The 21,881-nt window shown below is 45.2% G+C and overlaps 1 long non-coding RNA gene across 16 annotated transcripts in view; it reads left to right on the top strand.

Annotated features, from left to right (window-relative positions):
* The window catches only part of LOC135409427 (uncharacterized), a 159,614-nt gene that overhangs the window by 1,691 nt on the left and 136,042 nt on the right, over nucleotides 1–21,881 (top strand). Inside the window, exon 2 of one of the 16 annotated variants that reach the window (XR_010428189.1) lies at nucleotides 173–667. The exons of 13 other annotated variants lie outside the window; for them this stretch is intronic. This is a non-coding gene — a long non-coding RNA (uncharacterized LOC135409427). Of the gene's footprint in view, nucleotides 1–172; nucleotides 668–7,059; nucleotides 7,401–18,387; nucleotides 18,537–21,881 lie in introns of those variants that run through there. 2 more of the 16 variants (XR_010428190.1, XR_010428191.1) reach the window with 2 other exon arrangements.

Here is a 21,881-nt window from a genome sequence, read left to right as displayed (position 1 = left end):
TTTCCAAGCACGTAGGGCAGTAAGATGTTCTTTTGTGCTAGGAGCTGCATATCTCTGATAAATGACAGCTCACACCCCAGGGAGGTTCAAGTGATTTTATATTCACTGTGCATGGTTTTAGAAATGCACCTCTAACTTTATTCTTTTCACCTCTCTCTTCTGTCTCTCGCAGCATTGAGTCAGGAGTCTGGCTTACAGCTGGCTTAGCGTTGTTGTAATTCTGATCGGTCTGACTGTGCCTCTGTGCATTTTAAGTTGTATTAAGGTAATTAGTGATACAGGTGCAGTTTGCCAGCCAGTGGGAATGCCTCTATACCAGTTTGGAGTAAAATGTACTGTTCATCTCTACGTCTCACATCCCTGGAAGAGGGGCCGTGCCGGTCTGGCTGCACGGGGACAGCAAGAGCAGTGCCAGCTCGCTGCCTCTGAGAGGCCTGGAGGATTTGGCATCGTTTGCATCTGCACACTGATGTCCACGCTACGTCAGAGTCAGTCTGCAGCAGCAAAAATAAGGAAGGGCTCAGGCCTGCTGCCGTCCAAGGCCCATCTGTTGCAGAAAGGAATCCTGTGTTTGAATTAGTTTGTAAATTGGAATATTGGTGTCCTGGGTGAACATGCACGCTTGGAATAAAACTTTGGCTAGACATGACAAATTTCAGAGGCGATGGTGAGTTGTATCTCCTGACGGCAGTGTGGTTCTGCAGCTCTGTGTCATGGTGTGCTCTCCTCTCTGTACCCCTGCCCCACCAAAGCCCAGTTTTTTGTTTCATTAAGGACAATTAGCTTCTAAAATTGGAGCTTATGCCTAATTCTTTTCAAGATTTGAACTGTATCTTCCTGGTTTTAATCAGAATGCTTTACAAGGGCAGCTTATGCTTCCTGACTGTACATGTTTCATTTACTTCTGCATGAGGAATTACAGAGGAAGCCGATGTTGTGGAGCAAGGCAGGGGGGAAGAAAAGTGTGTCTACATACTTTTAGGGTATTGGTGCATCTTGTGTTCGTTTGGCACCATTCAGCTGAAGGTGCATTATTACAATATCACTATTTTTCTATGGGCCTCTACAGGGTTTTTTAGTAATTATGCTAGTGCAGCTCTACTAGGAATTGCAAAGTTGTGCTTACAAGTGAGACAGCTTAAAAAATAATATTTTTTCCCCATTGGTCTGTGCAGACAACAGTGCTGGCAAACCATGGGAAAATCCTGCTGCTTGCAGGATTACTGGGGTTTTTCTTTTGCTCCCAGTAGATGAATTGAGCAAAGGCTGGTGTAGTGCAGTGCACTGCAGCTGTATACCCATTAGTCCAGCAATGCCTGTGGGTCTGTCAGTGCCTCAGTGGAGCCTCTATACTGCTCTTAGTGCATCACTGCTGGAGATGCTGAGATGGTGGGCGCGTCATTTTGACCCCTCACTGCTGGCCAAGGGGGTGGCCTTGTGGTGTGACCTCCTGCTTTGTGAGCCAGGAGGGGTGCAGAGCTTCAAACTGAGCTAGTGGAGAGGAAAATGCATACCTGATCAGGAAATTTTTGCCTTTTTGCAGCAAGGTGATAGTGATCTTATTTTGAAGCACACTGTTGTTTTCTGTCTCACTGCTGTGTAATACTGAACACTTTCATAGTTTCTGATGAGATTTATGAAGAGTGAGGAGGGAATAAAGATGTGATCTGTCTCTTGGACCCATTATCACTGCATATGGGGCACATTTTCCCTTGTTACAGCTGCATCTGTTCCTGAGGCTGTCTGTCTGCTTATGCAGCAAAGTGCTGAGTGCCCTGGCAAGCAGTACTGCTGTGCATCTGGATATGGTTTACTTATACCTGAAGATGCAGTGCCTACCATTTGCTTGCCTTCTGGGTACAGTTCAGTGGAGGACAGTGGTTTTTTGAGTTACCAGTGTTGCGATAAAGCAGTACTCTTGAGTCTTCCCTCAGTTCCCTCTCTGGCAAGTGCCAGAGATCATTTAGGATGGGGCTTGCCCATGGTGCTTCCCTCCCTGTTGCTCCAAGGGTGACAGATGAAAAGCAGTGAGATGGCTACCTGGCACATCAGCTCTGCTCTGCTGAACACAGCAGTCTGCAGAGTGACACAAACACTGGGACCAGCCGGGCATATGGAGTGGTCTGGATGTGTATGATCTAAAACATCCAGACGTGTGTGATCTAAATGCTTTTTAATGCATCCCTGGACAGTATAATTCTTTATGTGAATTCAAGATATGGATGCAAATATCAAAGTGGAGCTATATCGAGGGCTGGTTGAGTATCATCCAGGTTTTCCTAGCAGATTTGTCCCACTCCCTCTCATGGCTGTGCTGTCACATCTTCGCTGCAATTGGTATTTTGTATTTGTCAGCAGATATTACGATTACATCTCCCATCACCTCAAAAGAAAAATGACCCTTGAATTACTGCTGGTATAGTGCATCATGCAGGAAGGGGCTCTTGAGTGCAACAGTGTCAGGCAAAGCTAGAACTGGTGCCTGGTAGATAATTCCAACTAGAAATTATGGCATGTGTCTTTAATGGCAGGAGTGATTAGCCACTGAAACAAATCACCAGTAGAAGAGGCAAGTTCTCTCTCTCAGTCATTTCTGCCTTAAAACCTGAGTTGGAAGAAGCAGTAGAAAAAGTTTTGTATAAAAGTTACTGGGCAGGTGCCTGCAAATCAGCTCATTAGAAAGTTCCTTGGCAGGAGAGGGGAGGTTTGACCATGCTCCCCACTGTGAGGTTGGGTTGTGTGGACATTGGGAGCCCACCTGCTGGGGAGTGAGCTGAGGCGTGTGGAGCACTGAGAAGAAGTAGCAGCCCAAAGCCCTGGAAAGACTGTGTAGTTGCACAGGACAGTGTCATTGCATGGGAGAGTGTTGTTGTACAGAAGAGTGCAGTTGCCATGACATGCTTTGGAAATCAGCTTTTTATCACCTCTTTTGCATGTCTCAGTCAGGAACACCCTGTGCCAGATCATGTACATGGCCAAGAGCTGCAGGACTTTGAGAGCTTCTCGAGGGGAGAGGTTTACATCACTGGGGTTCTCACCTATAAGCTGGGGGCTTGTCCAGGCACAGGACTCAGCTGCTCTTCTGGAGGTAGGAATAAATGGCAGAGAAGTCTAAAGTAAGCCCCAAAACTGCAAGAGCAGGACCTGGAGCTGTAGGCTGTTTCCTTAGAGGCCTGTGGAGAGCAGAGCTGGGTGGGAAAACCACATCCCATCATGTGGTTTGTTAAGCAGCTTGTAGGGACCTTCAGTACAATGTGGGTTGGGCTGGGAGCCCCCAGACTTTGAAGTGGGCCAGTGCATGGATTTTAAGATGTAAAACTCTTGTCCAGTCCTCCTAACCACCACCATCGCCTTCCCTCCATCCAACTGGATGGTCCACTTCTCCCTGGCTTTCTCTGAACGCCCATTCTGTGCTGTCTGGCTTCCCTGGGTAACTGCTGATAGTCTGCCTTGTCTGTGCTTTAGATTTACTGCTGGAGTTGAGCTAGTTAAGGGATATGTCAGGCTGGTAATGCCTTTGGTGTGGATGCAGCATCCTGATTCCTTGCACTGGTAGAAGCTATCATGTTAGTACTGCTTTAAGTTCTGCATTAGGGAAATTTTGCAAGGTAGCAAATCCTACAGGTTCAAAGTCATTCCCAAGCAGGCATGGTACAGGCTGTCTGCTGCCTGCTTATGTACTGCATACCTTTGGTCTTGGGTAATTTTGTGCCTGTCCTGAATTCCTAACAGCTGGATTGAAGAGGTTGCTTACCTCACTTTTTTCCTCCCAATCAGAAGAACTAAAACTTTAGATCTTTTCACCAGTGCTGCAGGAGTAGAAACCTGTGAGGTCCTGTATAGATCTCAGCTGGTATTGGGGAGCTGTTGCCAGCAACTTAAAAGGAGAAGAAAAATCCAATTTAGGAGTATTAAAAAAAAAAAAAAAAAAAAGCAACAACCTGCAACTCTTGGTTAACATTTTATATTTTGAGGCCTAGATTTGATCATACTGCAACCATCTTATCTGGAAAATATTGGCTGAGCAAAATTCCAGCCAAAATTAAATACATTGCATTGTCTCCTGAAGTTGCCTGCCCAGGTAAGGAGCGAGCCCCGCATGCACAAGTGGAAGGGGCATGCTGGCTGTGCAGGGAACACATGGTGCAGGAGGCTGGAGTGTTACTGCTTCTGTAGGTTTGGGAAAGGTGGCTTTTCCTAGCTGTCTTTCAGACAAGTGCTGCGTCCTTGCAGCTTGGTGTCGGATCAGGTATCCCTGTCCCTGGCGGTGGTGCAGCGCTGACATACGTGTGGTGTTGTGCGTGCTGGTTTACATGGTGGAAACAGCAGCCCTGGGCTCATGGCTGAGCTTGCGGGATATGGAGCAATGGCCAAAGCCCAGGCTGTGCTTCAACCATTTACATTACATCTCCATGAATGGAAAAAGCATGGGTCTCTCTTTGCTATTATTAACATTTGGTATTATTATTATTATCACCCTCATCATTAAAACTATCATGATTATTATATAAGCTGTGTTGCAAACATAAAGTTTATTACACAGTCACATAGTCATGCTATAGCAGTCTCTAGATGTGATGTACCAAAACCCCTTTATGTTTCAACTGGAGTTGTGAAGAAGTAGTCACAGCTACCAGTGCAATGACTTGTAATTTAAGACACAGATCAAAAGCTACGATACATCCTTTTGGAAATATTTAGTAATGTTTCCAGCCCTATTTAAATAGTAATGGGTTGTTTACTTTTGGTCTTCCTTCATAAGAGTAGGAAAATCTGAAATACATTTTCCCAGAAGTTCTCGGGGGGAGCAAAGGCCAAGAGCTTCGTGCTGTGGCACAGGCAACTGGGATACTGCTCAGGGGTTTTAGATGATAATGTTTCCTATGTGAATTGCTGGATCCTTTGATTTACAGGTATCTCACATCTGGTTCTGGTTCTTCTTAGCTTTTGGGGATGGACAAAGCTTTACATTTTTTTAACTGTGAAAAAGGCTGCTGTTAGATTATATAAAAATACTAACAAAAATGTACATGTGTTTGGTGTTACAGAGGAAAATAATCAGCCTTGTTTACGAGCTGAGAGGTTGGACTGGAGATCTCAGAGGGTTCTTACCACCAGCACTTCTCTGTTTCTGCGGTAACTGAGGCAAACTTGAAAAGCTGAGCTTCAGGTCTGTGTTTATGGAAAAAGATGGAAGGCGGCCCAGCTTTCCTGAATACACAAGAAAAGTAAATAAATGTGATTAAGATAAGCAGGTTTAGAGGAGAAATTTGTCTTGAAAAATTTTCCTTATTTTGCGTTGTTAGCAAGGAGACCCACCAGTTCTGTTTTTTACAAGTGGCTTGGAAAGATGATGGAGTTCCCGGTGCTTGGACATGGGTAGGATCTGGGATCTTGGCAAGTCATTTCCCCCCCCCCCCCCCACTTCTTCTGTTTGACTCTCATCTGCAAACATATTGGGGCAGCTACTGCCTTTCATTACTGTTGTTCATGGCATAGAACATCAGAGCCTAATGTGAAGTGAACCCTCAGAGCCTCACAGAAATGTTTGAGCTCCTGTACTTGACGTGATCAGAAATGGCATTATTGATGACTTGTGTAGGTTGCTGTCTTTGAGGGGGAGGTCTGGTGGCTGCATCCAACACAACCAGACAGGAAAAAAGCTTTTGAAAACTTCACACCAAGCAGCTATATGCTTCAAGTGCAAATCTTGAAGGTCTGGAAATCAGACCTTCCTTAGCTCCTAGTTTACTGTGATGTGTAAGCATGAGTATCTGCTTTTCATCTTTCATAGCACAGTCAATGGCCATTCTTCATATGGAGGAGGAAAAAAGAAGGGAATTTTGTGGTGATTTTATAATTTTAATTTTAAAGATAAGCATATCAAGTACAATCTACAAATTACTAGGTGGTATAACTATCTTTGAAGCAGGTTGTAGCCTGTTCAGAGCTCAAGATGTTGCCATTAGCGTAAGGCACAACATTATATTTCCTGGGGGTACAGCTGTACCCCTCTCTTGGTACCCACTGTCCCTGCCTTCCTTGTAAATCTTGATGACCTGAGAGACTTCTATCAAATACCATATTTTGCAGCATGTTTTTAATAACTTTTAGTGAGTATTTTCCTTGGGTACTTTTGTGAGACAAGCTACAATAAAGAGGATTTAAATTCTGTCCACCCCTCTGTTAATTAACACCACCTCATGGATTGCAGCAGTATGGGAGGCAAATGTATGTCAGGGATTCAACAACCTTCAGTTACTTGTCCTCCTGATCCATTAAGACTGGGACAGCTTGCAGTTGGTCTTGTTAATGCATTTCACCTCCTAATAATACCATGAGTGCTAGTATTCATAGTGATAAATACCTGTATCTTGTTCTGCTTAGAAAATTTGGATGCTGAGCAGTAAAAAATGTTGTCTCCACCGTGGCAGCAGAAAGACAGCTCAGGCTCATGAAGGTACCAGATGCCATCCGGGATGGGCCTACATGTGGCATCCATGCTCTCTTGGAAGCCTTGAAGTCAGGGCTAAATCTGTTTAAGGCTTCCCTGAGGCATGACAAAGCCTGTAGACCCATGAAATATTGCTTATAACGTTAATATTTCATTTGAAGATATTCAGGGATTTCAATGCCCATCAGAAGCAGCCAGTGTTAAGGCTGAACTCCTGCGGTTGTAGTTTCACTGGAGGCTTGGCCGGCAGAGCGGGTCTATGCAGAGTCTCCTGACCTCCCTCCACAGTAGCAGGGCACAGTGGCACCAGAAGAAGGATCTTGAAGTCATGTCTGAGTCCTTTGAAGTGGCTAGTACCACAGGAGGAATGATGAGATTGCCTTCTCCCACCAGTCTTGGCCCTTGGAGCCATGTACTGGCTTGCACTAGATGATCTGGCCAGGCAGCCCAGGCTCAGGTAGCCACAGTGTGAATATGATCCATAGATCTGTTTAACCTCTTTGCACCCAGCTGCTGCCAGGGAGACACGTCCTTGAACGTGGTGGCTCATTGACGAGGAACAGCTGTCCGAGCTCCAGCAACGCCGACGGGCGGGGGAAGGGGTTGAAGAGCTTGCTGCTGCCGTGCATGCTGGCTCTGTGGCTGATGGTACTTGCCCACAGGTTGAGTCAGTGGGTTAGGAGCACTCTTGACTTTCTTCTGGTGATAAACTTTCCTCTTCTGGTGTTTCTGTCATTTCTGGCTGATTAGCAGGTCCAGTCCTGTCTTCATGGGAAGAGTCCTGGTCTTGGCCTTGACAGTCATTTCACCTTGGCTTGACAACAGGAATGACATACTTGTGTAAGGACCCTGAAAGAAGGGAGCTCCAACCCATCCAGAAAGCTGCAGCCCATCTCTGCTGCTATGTGTCTTTCTATGCTGGCTTCTGTGGGAAACACAGATAAAGGTTTGAGGTCTTTTGTTCTCTCTCTAATGGGCTCCCTGAATTGCCTCAGGTAGCAGGAAGACTGCTTAAAGCTTTATGTCAAAGGCCAGAGGAGCTTTCTGCAAGGAAATGAAGCTCTGCTCTTTGAGGGTCCAGTTTTGCATAAACTGTGCAACCCCAGGAGATAAGGATCACCAAAAACCTCACCATGTTCTGCTCCAAGTTATGTTCAACTGAAAGCCCTTTTTCTAAATATGTAGCAATGATTTATATGATGTTTAAAGACAGTTAAGGAACACACAAGCAAAATAAGACCCTCCACTTCTGGGTTGGAGGGAAGAAGAGAAAGGACATGTATCAGATGTTAGTTCCACCACCTAATACAGTACCCAAAAGATAATCTGGTGATGACTGCAGTGTTTAAACTGAGCATTGAGAAAAATACATTTGACTGCAGTTCCAGTTACCTGCAGTGATTTGAGCCTTTTAGGAACATTAAAAAAAGTTAAGAAATTGCAAAATTAAGGTATGTGCCCAGACATCCTTAGCTCTGCCTTCCCTTTCTTCACTCATTTCAAACTAGGTTTAATTACCAGAAATTTCTGCAGACTGGTTTGTAGCACCCTGTTATACTAGCAGGTCAAAGCCAGCTCTTATTATCTAGCAGACGTGTTAAATGTTAAATTACTATTTTTTAAAAATATGTTGCCTCCTTTTTCACTTGTGGATGGGCTCACAGATTTCAAGTTAATTAATGTACAATGCTTGGTCTCCATCTGTTTTGTATGTCCCAAAATGTGATATTTAAACAAACCAGCAGCTAGAAGAAGAATCATGATGGACATTGTGGCCATTTTAGTTAGGGGTTGTTTCTATGTGGTTTGATGGATGTGGTGTTTCTGATGTGGGCTACTGCTTACTGCTGGCTGTTTTAGTAATGGGGGATCTTTACACCGTATCCATTAGTGGTTTAAGTGGGATTTCAGAGAACAGGGAATGGCTGGGTCTTTGGTCGTGCTGTGTTGTGGTTGACCCCTTCCCAGCTTCCTGTCTAAAGCAGGATTACTAGATGTGCCCATCCAGGATTGCCATGTATGGTGAGTTGAAAGTATATCCTTTGGCATGGCTCCATTCTGGTCAGCCTGCCTTATTTGCTTCTGCTTTCTATCTTTATCTTGGTTTTACCCTGGGTCATTGGGTCTCTAGGACAGGGTCTGACCTTTCTGTTCTATTTTTATATAACATCCAGCACAGACACGTTTGGTATCTCAAGCTCTTGGTGGTGCTGTATGTAATGCCAATAACTAACAGCGCTGATATTCCTCCTGGGCATCTGTGTCTGTCTGTGCACACAATGACCATAAACGTGCTGCTGTAGAGTGAATTTTCTTACATGGCTTCTGTGTTGTTTTAGCTCTGAATAGCAGAGTAAAAAGTGGCAGCCAGCTTGGTACAAGGAGTGTACAGAAAGCATTCTCATGCCAGTAAAAACTGTCAGTGCTGACCTGCCAGAATCAGTGGCTGGTGTTGAAGTTATGGAATCATAGAAACCGTAAAATGGTTTGGGTTGGAAGCGACCTTAAAGATCATCTTGTTCCAACCCCCCTGCCATAGGCAGGAACACCTTCCACTAGACCAGGTTGCTCAAAGCCCCATCCAATGTGACCTTGAACACTTTCAGGAATGGGGAATCCACAGCTTCTCTGAGCAACAAGTGCCAGTGTCTCACCACACTCATAGGAAAGAATTTGCTTTTGTTCAGGGCAGTGTAGATAAAGCATGGCACAGTTTTTCTACTTGTACTTGTATGAATATTTCTATATCCAAGTAACTTTTCTATGTATTTTATATATATACAAACATATGTGTGAAAGCATAATTGCCTGTTTAACTTTGCTTCCTCCTCCTAGTTTCTCTCTGCTTCTCTGTTTCTGTTCCACTTTGTGTTTGAGTGGTATGCTTATGGTGTTTTTGATAGGCATATTTCCCTTTTTTTCTTACCTTCTTTCCCCTTTCCTTCCTGTTCTGGCTTTTCATTCTTTACCTTATTGGCCGCATGTTTCTACTCCAAGTTGGTTTGTAGTTTCTCTTCTGCGTGGCTTCTCCTTTCTCTCACCAGGGCAGGTTTGCCAAGCACCCTGTTAACCTCTGCGCACCCTGAGAGTTGGTGGCCCGAGGAATGATGGCAGCTGTGCCCCTTATTTCTTGGAAAAAAGAAATAAGGGAGTTGGAGCTGCTCTCATTTCCCTTGTCTCTAAACTATTCTCAGCCTGAATGTTTTGGTTTCCCTTGCCTGCTCTGGATTGCAGCTGGCGTGGCTGAGTAGTTTGTCTCAGATCTGAGGGTTAACAATAAAATTGGGGTTAGTGGCCAGAGTGCTTCTCTCCTGCACCTGGGGCCTAGTGGTACTCCTTCCTTAGTGGATGCAACCTGCAGCCCAAGCCCAGACTCTGCATTCCTGTCGTTACCTCCCTCATCTTTCTACTGCTGATTTTGGTAGCATTCTGCCTTGCTGCAAGCCTGGGGCTTTTGCACCTGATTTCAGCCCCGTTTCTGCCCTCTGGGAGGATGAGGCTGTTGTTTGTGGTGGTTCTGTGAGGGCTGTCATGCCCTGATGGCAGACCTTTACTCTATGGGAAATGTTGAGCCAGTGGGCTTATGTGTGCACCAGTGATGGCTCAGTTTGAGCAATCCCCATCCCCATAAGAAGGTGCTGCCCGGGGAGAGCAAGTGGGAAGTGTTGGAAGCGAGGGGATTTTAAATGGAGCTGGGAACACACCCTGTGCAGCACTTCCCAGTTTGTGCAAGCAGTGAGTGCTGCCAAGCCGCCTCTTTTGGGGGCTGACTTGTAGAGAAAACTGAGGTTTTGGACTGCTTTCGATTATAGAAATGGAGGGATCTGAAATTGGGAAATGCTTTGATGTTGATGATCTGAAGAACATGTTCAATATCCTTTGACAGCAGACGTTTTATTCTCAGCTGCATCAGCCTTGCAGCAAGCGTGTTGGTTGGGTGACTTTGCTTGCACAGCTGTTTTCCCCCCCAAAAAAAAAAAATCCCAGGACTCAGCACTATGTTTCCCATGCTGGAAAGCCAATGCTTCCAAGCCCCAGTTTGTGGCATTGGTTTCTTCTATGTGTGGCAATTCCTGAACGTGCCCAGCCAGCGCTCCATGGGGGTCAGGTCGGGTGAGCTCTGCTAAGTGTGGTTTAGGTATGAGGACCAGCAGAGGGGCTTTCCTTCCAATAGATGGAAAGATTTTTTTCTTGTTTGTTTCTTGGAAAGATGTAACCCAAGCAGAAAATTTTAAGGGGTGTCATCAAGGTGAATAAACAGAAATCAAACTCCAGACTGTCCTCTTCATGTGGTTGATGATGATACCTGAGGCTTCTTATGTGAAATGTGAACACTTAGTGTCATGTTTCATTCAGGATGACGCTTCATTTTTTTTCCTTTTTTTTTCCCCTCTGCAATGCAGACTTTCACAAGTGGTACAAGTGTCCTGTGCCACTCATCCCTGCCCCTCAGCCCCCCTTGGACAAGGGGCTATTTCAAGCCATGCTTATAACCTGATCCTGCTGACACCCCTTATACCCAAGGATCATTTAGTGCCAATTGTTGGGGTGATTTGCTATTTTCAAGACACTTGGGCCCAGTCCTGTTTCCCTTGCATGCCCAAACAGGATTTTTTTGCCCTGGTTTAGTTTGGCTTAGGAATAGGCTGTTTATCTGCTCATGAGTTTGGTGCTGTCAGTTCACTGAACACAGCCATGGCACCTAAACTTCTCTAATAGCTGCAGCCCTCCGGGTGGGACACTGAGTGACACTGGTTGAGTTGGGAAATGCTAAGGACCTTGTCTTGGACAGCATAAGAAGCAGATCATGGCTGAGGTAGCCTGGCAGACAGCTGAGAAAATTTGTTTCTAAAGCCAGGTCAGTGAATGCTGAGCTGTCACTGTGCAGGTTGTCCTAGGTTCAGTGGTGAGGCTTGCGATGCTGCTGGTGCTACAGTTTTGGGCTCAAGTGTGGTAGACTTGCTATCCTGGGACAGATGCTCATGTAGGTCTTAGACAGCATCCTATGTCTGGCCCTGGTAAAAGGCAGGTGCTTCAAAACTAAACAAAACAAACTGTGGGTGAAAATGAAATAGATGGCTAAAAAGTAGCCAGATCATATGAGCTGTTTTCTACCAAAATATTTCAAGCCCATGTTGGCTTGTACCCAAGTTGTACCTGCTCACTGGAGGGCTTGGTGATGAGTTGTAGGTGGCAGATTTCAGCTAGCTTACGGCATCTAAACAAATAAATCTTTTTCCTTTCTTCCCCTCCAGTATCTAAGTGTGTGGCCTTTGCTACTTGAGTGTCTCTTTTAAGCAGCTTAAAAGTTTTTCTAAGTGAAATATGTTTCTATGCTGCAGTTGAGAGATAAATATAGCTGGTGAAAGAAGGCCATAGTATGTGTTATGTCGCCTTCCCAGTATTTTTTTTTTTCTTTTTGTGGTGATTCTGTGCTAACTCAAAATGGAAAATCTCCTGAAAGCTGTTATTTTTCCTGTTTAAAGAAATTACATGCCAGAATGCCATTCACTGCCTTACGCTTCAACCAGTAGAGGATTAACCCCCCCACCCCTCTTCTCCAGCCCAGTGCTGTGTGTTTGGAAAGCAGACGCCTTTGCAGCTGAGCCAGCTCTAATAATAATAATTCATGTTGAGAAGCGCAGAGCAGCCTGTGATTAGCAAAATAATTATTGCAGAGTATATAAATTGAGAGGTGGGTTTTTGACAAGGCGAGAGGAACATGCACTGCAGCTGCCTGGGGAGGTAATGGACTCCTCTCTCCCTCTTGATGTTCTCCCTGTAAAGTTGGGTGCAGGAACTGTGTGGAGCAAAACATGCTTGTAAAATGATGATTGCTTTTGAATTTTTCCAGTGTATTCTGCTGATGAAAGAGCAGCTGGAAAACTTTAAAATAAGAGTTTTACACTATGCTCTCCTTCATGGGATAATTTTTTTTTTTAAAGTTTGGATACAGTTTTTGCACATGTTTTCTCTGCTTGCCAGGAGGCCAAACTTTGTCTATCTGTTGGCTCTGGAACCTACAAAATAGGCTAGGAACCCTTCCAAAACTTCTCCTGCACGGGTGCTGGTTCAGGTCTGGGTCAGAGGGATGGAGAAAGATGTCTCTATTATAGGAGGCTGCTCTGACATGTATAAAGGCAAGTTTTAGGCTCATGAGCTGGTGACTCATTGCCTTAAAATCTAATCTGTCCTGCTGCCTAGCAGCAAGCAGAGCATTTTACGCATGCTTTCCCCTCTGTCCTTGGTCAGCAAGGGCAGGGTTTCTGCCAGCCAGCAGCTGTGTCGGAGTTGCTGGCACAGGGCAGGTTGGGAGGTGTCATTGGCCATCGCTAGTGCAAGGCTTTAGGGTAGAGCTCACCCTGGGGACCTTCCAACATGGGATGTTGGAAGTGATCTAGCCCAAAAAAACCAACAGAGCTTGGGAGATGCTTTCCAGGGATGGTGGCAGGACAGGCATCCCCAAACAACCGATCTGTGGGTGGACCTCTGCCTGGGTGTTGCCCAGCCTGTGTACCCTCCCTTTTTGTAAAATAATTTATCTGTGAATATATATTGTACCAGCAGAAAGAGGTCTCTAAAAAATAGGTTTAGGATAAAATGAATAAGGGGTACTCTTAAGGGTTTACGTTTATCTAAATGAAGCCAGACGGATCTCTTCCAGACTGCCTTAAATATTTGCATTGGATTTGTACAAATAGGGCCCCAATTTTCCCCCATGATGCTTGCTACCATAATAGACAAATAACAATAATTAAAAAAAAAGGTGCCTTGGTTTGTTTTACTTGAGACAACCAGGTGGAGTGCATCCTTTCATTCTTCCCAACCTTTGTTATTTTTGTGATTTTGTGTTTTTCTTTCCTGTATCACTTTTCTTGACAATAATCAGAAGGACGTGTGTGTCCATGCATGTATGTGCACGTATGGATACACATACCACACATTCACACACACTTACCTTAAGCCCTTTTTCTATATTAAAAATACATAGCTGCTTTTTTTCCCTGTGTCAAAGACAGCTGGTATCACCAGCATCCAACTAAACAAGCCATTGAGTTAATACCACCATGTAAAGTTCAGGAAAGCCCGGTGAACCTTTTTCTAATAAGAGGATATTCTGGTCCTCTTGATAATCAGGCCCCTATTGTAAACTCATTTTGAGTCAGAGGTTTATATCTTTGTTCCAGTGGGAAAGATTTTTATAGGCAGTCCAAACAGGCATTAAATCCTGGGTTTTTTTTTAGCATAGCCACTTAAAATAGCACAGATTCTGAATCCAAGGGAAAAGAAAAAAGTTGAAACAATAGAAATCATGGTTTGGTGGCACAAACCTTTTGTCCCACCCCAGCCCCTGTTAGAAATTTGGCAGAGGCAGTAGGCTGAGTTTCCTTGCTGTGCGACACTGCGTGCTGCTGATTGCTCTGACTAGTTGGGTTTCCATCTCTTCTGGTGGTGTGGTCACCCTCCTTTTATTTTGGGGATGGCAGAATACAGCTTTGGAAGTCAAAACTATGCCAGTTTTGTGCAGATTTATTCCTGTGCTTCCTGCATTCCTCTTGTATTTGCAGGGAAAATGCTTTTCTGGAAAATATGCCAGCATTTTGGAAACACGTTGTCCCCATAATCTTGGGTTTTGACCTCTTTTTCCTTTTCCTTCTCCCATACTATGCATAGGACATCCCCAAACAGACTCACAGCTCTTCCCACCAGTCATGCACAACTTATCCATCACCTTTGTCCTCAGTGACTGAGATTATTATAGCAGCAGCAGCCCTTGGGATGATGATTTTGTTATGACAGAGCATTATGTCAGGATAATCTACACCTTGGGGAAGGTGTGACTCCTGTGTTGATGAGGCAGCAAGTGGCTCAGAGGAGTCAGTGCCCAGGTCAAGGTGAGCTGGGAAACCTGTCGCAGTTTTCCTGTGCTGTAGAGGATGCTCCTGGCTGCGTGGTGGGTTTTGCCAACAGCATTGCAGTGATGAAGCTGAAAGCTCTTAAATCTTATTTTGCTCTTCGTTCCTGAGCTATCCACTCATGCGGGAAATGCGTGTCGTGCATCGTTTTCTCCTTCGCCTTCTCATCCAGATGTTGGTGCTAGTGCTGGTGTAGCAGCTGGGTACTGCTCAGACGTGGCATTGCCCTCGCACCTGCTGTGCTCCAGGTGATGGATGTGCTACTTCCAGTGCAGCCCTTTCCTTATCCTTCTGGGTCCTTGGTGGGGACCTTCTCCTGGCAGGTGGGAAGGGCTCTCCTCTTATCTGGCCCCAACTATCTTGGTGCATACCTCTGCCTAATGCACTTCGCCTGAGCAAACAAGAACAGCACTTTCATTGCTGCTTTATCACACAGGAACGTGGTGTAAAGAGCTTTTACGCCGTGCAGGGGCTGCACACACCTGGGTTGCCTAGGCCTAGGGTACCTCCTTTGTTCTCCTGACTCTGGTACTGAAACATCTTTCCAAAATTAAAAAGTGACAGCAATCTCACTCGTTTCCTTAAAGCAGTCCCTGAGGATGGAGAAATGGTGAGGTTAGCATCTGGAACTGACTTATTTATTATTGATGATGCCTTTAAATGATTAAACTAATCCTCCTTGCATTATTTACGGAAATTATGATATTCATCATTAATGGAAAGATGTCTGGGGCAACGTGTGATTCACAACTATAAATACCTTCTCTCCTCATTTTGTCACTTGCTTCCTGTCTTCTCCCAGCTCTTGCTTGTCCTTTTCGAGTCAGTGTTTGTCCTTCTATCAGTACCTCCTGCTGCCTTCCCCCTTGGTGTAGGTGACCCGTAGTGGCTGCGTAAGGGTGAGGTGTCTTTTATTCTAGACGGGTAACTTAATCTTAATTGTCACCAGGACTTACATAAGGGATGTGGTAGTCTAGGTAAGGAAATAAGGTTTAGAAACTCTTAAGTACATTTAAGAGCTCTTCGCAGGAAATGTTATTCATATTCAGATTCTTTATATTACTGTCAGGGATAACTGGAAGCATGAACAACCCTGGCATTAGGTGTGCTTATCTCCCCATGATATGATGCAATATTGAGATGGGTTGTATTGCAGAATGAGACAGTGTTAACAGATAATGTGGCTGTGACAGGGTAGGCTTCCCTCTGCAGAAGATGGGAGTCCCTTTGCACCAATTAGTTTTACTTTACATGAAAGTGTAGTTGTTAGCTTACTTGCTGTCCCACAAGACATCAACATCCGTCTGTGGAGCTTGGGTTGACCTCCATATAGTAAGTTCAGCCTTCAAAGTTAGTTGTCTTAGGTCATTAAAGATATTTTTTAAAGAAGAGGGTATTTAGATGGAATCTTAATTATTGACATTTAGTCTTTTGGCTGAAACTGTATGTCTGCCTCATGCAGAGTGCCCCTGGGATGTGAAGGGGACGGGAGGAGCGTGAGGTGTCTCCAGGCTAGGTTGGGAGATGAGAACCTCAGCTTCGAAGGGGTTTGAGGAAAGGACAAAAACTATACTTGGAGTCAGTGCATTCCTCTAGAGCATGCAGAACAGAAACAGCCTTAAGCAAAAAAAAAAAAAAAAAAAAGAAAAAAAAAAACAAACTAGGTAAATCTAGCATGAGCAGAGACCTCCCAGGTGTGTGGCAGCCTGGGAATGTAGTGATTTTGGGAGAGGACCTGGAGGAGGGTCTCTCAGCTTCATCTATACTCCACATTTTGTAGCCCTCATCCCTTGAGCAGGCTGCTGAACCCCAAAGCACTTGGTTATGCTGGGCACTGTGGTGGTGCTGGGGGAAAGGAGGCCCCGCTCCCTGGCTTTCACTGCCAGTCGGTTCAAGTCCAAGAACATAAAGATTTATTGTTTTTCTTATTCCACCTAATCTCTCTACAGAGGCTCTGTTTAATATCTTACCCTTGTTTGAAATGTGGAATTCATCTGCTGCTATTATTATCCCAAAACAAAGGGGCCATGAAACTGTTTTTGGGTTCAGCCCAGCTCGGATCGCTTTGTGCTGGGGGTCCCGGCCGCATCCTCTGCAAAATAACATTTCCCCCCTTATTCTGCAGCTACAGCTCCTTTTCCTCTAGAAATTCCGAGTGGGGTGGGAGGGCGCATGGGATGCTTCTGGAGGTCTCATTCCCTGCAGCAAGGTATCCTTCCACACCGGCCATGTGGAAAGTGAGAGGAGACAGGATGGTCTCCCTGCCTAGAAACCTCACATGCAGCCCCACCGTCCTGCTCCTGGATTCCTTACCAGCAAACTCTAACCTATCTCGGGAGCTAAACTGGGCCCTTTGCAGATGCTTCTTGTCATCTTCTTGTCACTGGCAAATGACTGCCGCCCTTCCAGAGTTGCAGCCCCGTGCCTCCCAGGCAGCACTTTGCAGCCAGCTGTCCCTTTTGCCATGGATAACATCATATTTATCCCCCAGGGCTGCGCCTGCGCTCAGGGCTGGTCACGCGGCTCCCACGGGTCTGGGCTGGCTTTGCCAGCACTGAGCCTCGTCACAGGCACGTGGTCCAGGGGAGCTGCACTTGTTCCCTCCGGCCCCTGCTTTGGTGGGGAAAGAAGGAGAAAAAATCCCCCGAATTCTTCACTGCTGACTGCAAAGGGCAATTATTTAATGGGATTTTGGGCAGAGGGAGCCCAAAAAAGTTAGGCTGCTCTGAATCTGGGCCATGAGGCTGCACTGGATGAGTCACAGGGGGGAGGAATAAAAAAATCTCTGAGTCATAATCCCTGATACTACAGAGCAGATTTGCTTTGGGGTGTTTTTTGTGTTCCTGTGTGCTGACTAATGTGCAGAGCAACAGTGAGAGCACTTTCTCTGCTCTTTCATCCATGAGGAATGCAACCCTGTGTCTCCCCTCCTCGTCTCCATGACTTATCCAAGCGTGCTGTCCCCCTGCTTCCCAGTCTGCTGAGCACCTCTCACCCTCCTCAAAACCCCCCAAATGCCAGTGGCAGCAGGATGGGAGCTGGTGCTTTCCCAGATGAGGGGACTTGCCAGGACAGGACCATGTGCTGGCAGCTGTTTGTGCCCCTGCAGCTCTGCCACCACTGACAGTGGGAGGGGGACAACCTTGAAATATCCCATATTGCAACTGGCACCTGCTCTTTGAGCATCTCAGAATGATTTATGTAGGGGGTTCAGTGTGGTGACAGCCACGCAGCACCTACCGCTTGGTGATATAAATACACTGAAGTGAACTAGCCGTCATCTCCCTGGACATATTCCTACAGCTCACTTGAGCCTAAGACCCCAAGAAATTTGAAATCTGTGTGTTTTTACAGGACATCTGATTTTTGGCATTTTGTTCTGTCAGTCAGCTCTCATTGTACTTTCAGATTCAGATGGCACCATGATTCCTACTGTCTTAAATTCATTTTGATTAGATCTCCGCAAAAGACATGTTTAAAATCAATACTCATTTAACAAAATATACCTGTCCCTAGCTCTTTTCTTGGACTCTATTTGGGTCAGGGATAGAGTATTAAACCGAGTCTCTGGGACTGGTCTAGTTTGCAGTGGCAGCAGCATTAAGAGGCATGAGACATCCCCAAAGATGTAGTTGAGAGACTGCAGGGGGTCAAGTTATGAGTGACACAGCAGGTCTCCCCAGAAAGGGCAGCTTCTTCCTTGGGAGCCAAGTTTTGGCTGTCTTGTTATTCTAACTAATTAGATTAATTTCTTGGCTGTAGGAGCTAAGTGACATTATTTATGCAATATTACCAATATGAGCTGCTGTTTTAGACTCTGCATGCTTTCAAAAATAATTTTTAATATTTCCTTTGCTTGAAGTGTGTAGAATTAAAAACTGAATGCACACCCATACTTGGACACACACAAAAAAGTGGTGTGAGAGACTATTATTTCAGTGAGCGAAGGGCTCTGTTGGGACATGAGGCTGTTGTTTTTGCCTTGCAATGTCCTTAATTAATTTTTCATTATTACAGGCATTGGTGATAGGATAAATGTTCCTCTCCAGAGAATACCTGGTGGCATCCTCATCCAGGAACGTTCCTACTGCGAGATCTGAGTTTCACTGCCCTTGGGTTTCGTAAACCTTAAACAGCTCATATGGAGCGAGGATCCACACTGTGCAGTTTGTAGGTTGTTTTGGTTTTTTTATTCCCCTTGTGTAACATTATTATTTGGTTCCCTGATGGTGTTTGCAACCTCTCTGTAGGAAAAGAGGAGGCAGCATTTTGCAGGGCAGTGCACATTTGGGTGACGCAGATGTCACCTATGGGAGGTGATGTGATCCACTCCCCTGCTGCTGCGTACATCTCTTCTGCTGGGCAGCCCAAACCAGCTCCCAGGAAAAAAGGAAACTTAGTCAGCACAAAACCAGGCTTTTTTCTGTTTTTCTTTCCCTGCTGCCTCCATAGTACTCTTCAAATTGATTGCATTTCCTCAGCAGAACTACAAAGGTTGTGGCTGTGGGTTATTCTGAACTTTATTTTAATTTAGTTTTCATCATTTTACTGGCTCCTGGGACATCTTAAGTATGGATCAAGCCAAGACAAACACGAGATGTCTTAGTTTCTTGTCTGTGAAAAGGAGTTGATATGCCTTTGGGTGTAAGGATGGGGAATTTGCAAGTCTCTCGATATGGATTATTATTTTTCTTCCCCTGTGCTTATGAGATTTAAGAGGGAAAGGAAGTATTTGGATATTAAAATGAAAATTTTATTTTTTAAATACTAAAGCATTTGCCTGTATGCAAAGTCTTCACCGACTTGATATTTAATTCTTTTTTTTTTTTTTTAGCCACATTACCTATAGTGATGCAGTTGTTGGAGTAAGTGCTCTTGCACTGCTTTACTGACCTGGAATGCAGAGAGCCATTTCCCAAATCAGATCCAGCACCTTAACATAGTATCATGCCCCCAGCCTGCCTGATTGCTGCCTTCGGTTTCCATCTCAGCCAGCCTTGCCTGCTGAAGTGCTGTGACTGCAATGCTGTGATGGCAGCAACTCCTGCCATATGAGCAGGCAGGGAGGGTGATGCTTTGCTGCTGATTTTTTGAGCAACCTTAAAATACTCGTTTTATGACAAGGTGATAATGTTTTAAATAAATATCCATCCAGCTGAGCCTGCTCAAGGGTCTGAAATGAGAAGTGGATTCCCTTTGCAAACATCCCCACTCATTATATGAAATCTAAATAAAATGGAGATACTAATTAAATTCATGCACTCCTGGCATGTAGAAGAGACCAAAGACAAGTGTGTTAAAGCAGCTGACACAATCCCAACAGCTTTACTGGATGGGGGAACACATCACCCCTGCCAGGCTTTGATAGAATGAGGGCAAACCTCTATAAGATGCCAGTGTTTACTCTTTGCCTTATATTTGCATAATTCCCTGTGCTCCTTGCCCAGGGCTCCTTGCTTGGAAATGGTTATCCAAACATTAAGTAATCCTGAGCAGTTTGGGGCTGTCGCTGGCTGTAGTTTCTTGTCTTGAAGGGTGGGGAGGCTTCGTGCTAGATGAGGCTTTGTTGAAGGTGGAGCTTCCCCAAGAGATTGGACCACCAGAACCTGGGATAATCCAACTGCAAGACCTGTCTAAACTCAGGCTCATTATATTCCATAGTAAACTTGGGTGCTACCTTAATCTGGATTAAAAGCAAACCTCCTGGTTATTCCTGACCAGCTGCAGCTAGAGTGTTTTAGAGGATGCACCCTATTATTGTGCTGGGGTGGCTTGGAATTTGTCCCCACCGGGTTGCCCCTAAGCTTCCTGCAGACTGGAAAACCTGTGCTCAGGTTTTCCCCTGTGTCCTCAGTGTCAATGAGACATATTTCAGTTTAGGTAAAGTCTATACTGCAGCTGTGCCTGTATACAGACAGGCTTTCCTGTTTGCTTGGCTGAGAGTTTGAAGGTAAACCTGGGATCCCAAGTTCTCTGTGGAGCCTGTGGGACCTCCCAGCAGATGTGCATGTAGAGACCTCCTCGCCTCGCAGGGAGCTGGGGGTGTCCTGGCTGATACAAACCCACTGGTCTCATGAAAATCATCGCGGCTCCCAAGTCAAACTTACGTTAGAAGGCAGTGGAATACAAGAAATGAATCCATTTGTGTATCCTGGTAGTTGTATCAGAGCCACTGGGGATGTCCAAGAGGAAATGGTGTCACGTGTTGGCAAGGCAGCAGCCACATTTACTGACTTAACTGAGATTTGGTCTTTGAAAAGCTGCAGCTGAAAGGCTGGGCTATGAATCTTGAACTTGAAAGTAGTTTTTATCTAAATATATGGATCTGAAAGCTGGAAACCTATCAAAGGTACAGGCAAAGTATCTGAGTACCTTTGAAAACAAATGACTTAGAAGAACACTGAGCAGTAATCTCCAAAGAGAAATCAAACTAGTGATGGAAGCATTTGGGGGATAAGAAATCAGAGTGTTTGCTGTAGCAGAGGGGCTGCTGGGCAGTGGGGTGGAGATATACTGGGAAGTGGTAGGGACAACTCCTCTCTTACAGCATACTCAGATAGAGAAGATATCAGATTTATTGTAGCATGCACGTGAAGGGCTTTCAATAGTGGACAAGGGTGATGGAGCCTTGCTTGTGCTGACCAAAAGTAACAAAAATCAGTGGAAAGCTTTGGGAGTTCTTGTCTTTGGAGGAATGGAGTAATCTCTATGATACATGGCACTCTGTCGTGGCATAGTTTTGTCCTTGCTGGTAGTTGAGGCTTGATGTGTAATTTATGTTGGTGATACATAATCCAATGCTGAGAATTGGTTTTCTGTGGCATGGCATATTCCTCCTGTCCTTGGTGCTGCACCTGTAAAATGGACTAAATAATACTTCTTTTCTCTTAAGTAGGCTTTCAAACCTCTGTGTTTCCGGAGTGTCCTATTACACGTCCAATTAATCTAGTTCCTATCAGAGAGGATAGTTTTAAGAGTTGTGGCATCTAGGTGGTAGAGGACAAGCAGCAGCCAATTCAGAAATACTTGCTAGTGAGAGGAGGAGCACAAGAGTGTATAATGCTACTGGGATCACAAAGGTTTCTTCCTTACCCTCATGAGCGGCCAAGGCGTGTAATCTCGTTAATAAATTGATCAAACTACATCTTAAGACTGATTGGGCTGCCTGCCCTGTGACTGCTGGAAGGCATCCAGAGCTGGGCATGGCCAGGGACCTTCTTGCTGCAGCCTGAAGTTGTTCATAGCTAGCTAGTGCTCATTTATTCTTATGTCAGTGTTGTCCTTTAGCTTAAATCCCTCCTTCCACGATGCAGACAGCAGTCTCACACCCTCTGAGCCGTGCAGGTCCAACACAAGCAGCTCACTCTGTCTTCTCATCTAAGAGGGGTTTGTCGTTCTCCTCCTGCTTCTGGTGACTTGATCCTCTGTCAAGCTCTGTTCAAGCACATCCTTTTTGAATGTAAGTTCCTGGGTGGGATGTAGCATCTCGGAGGCAGGGTATCTTGCTATTA

Source organism: Pseudopipra pipra, chromosome 1 (assembly GCF_036250125.1).
Source record: "Pseudopipra pipra isolate bDixPip1 chromosome 1, bDixPip1.hap1, whole genome shotgun sequence".
Lineage (NCBI taxonomy): Eukaryota > Metazoa > Chordata > Aves > Passeriformes > Pipridae > Pseudopipra > Pseudopipra pipra.
The sequence above is the reverse complement of the archived record's forward strand: the minus strand, read 5'-3'. Positions and strand labels throughout refer to the sequence as shown.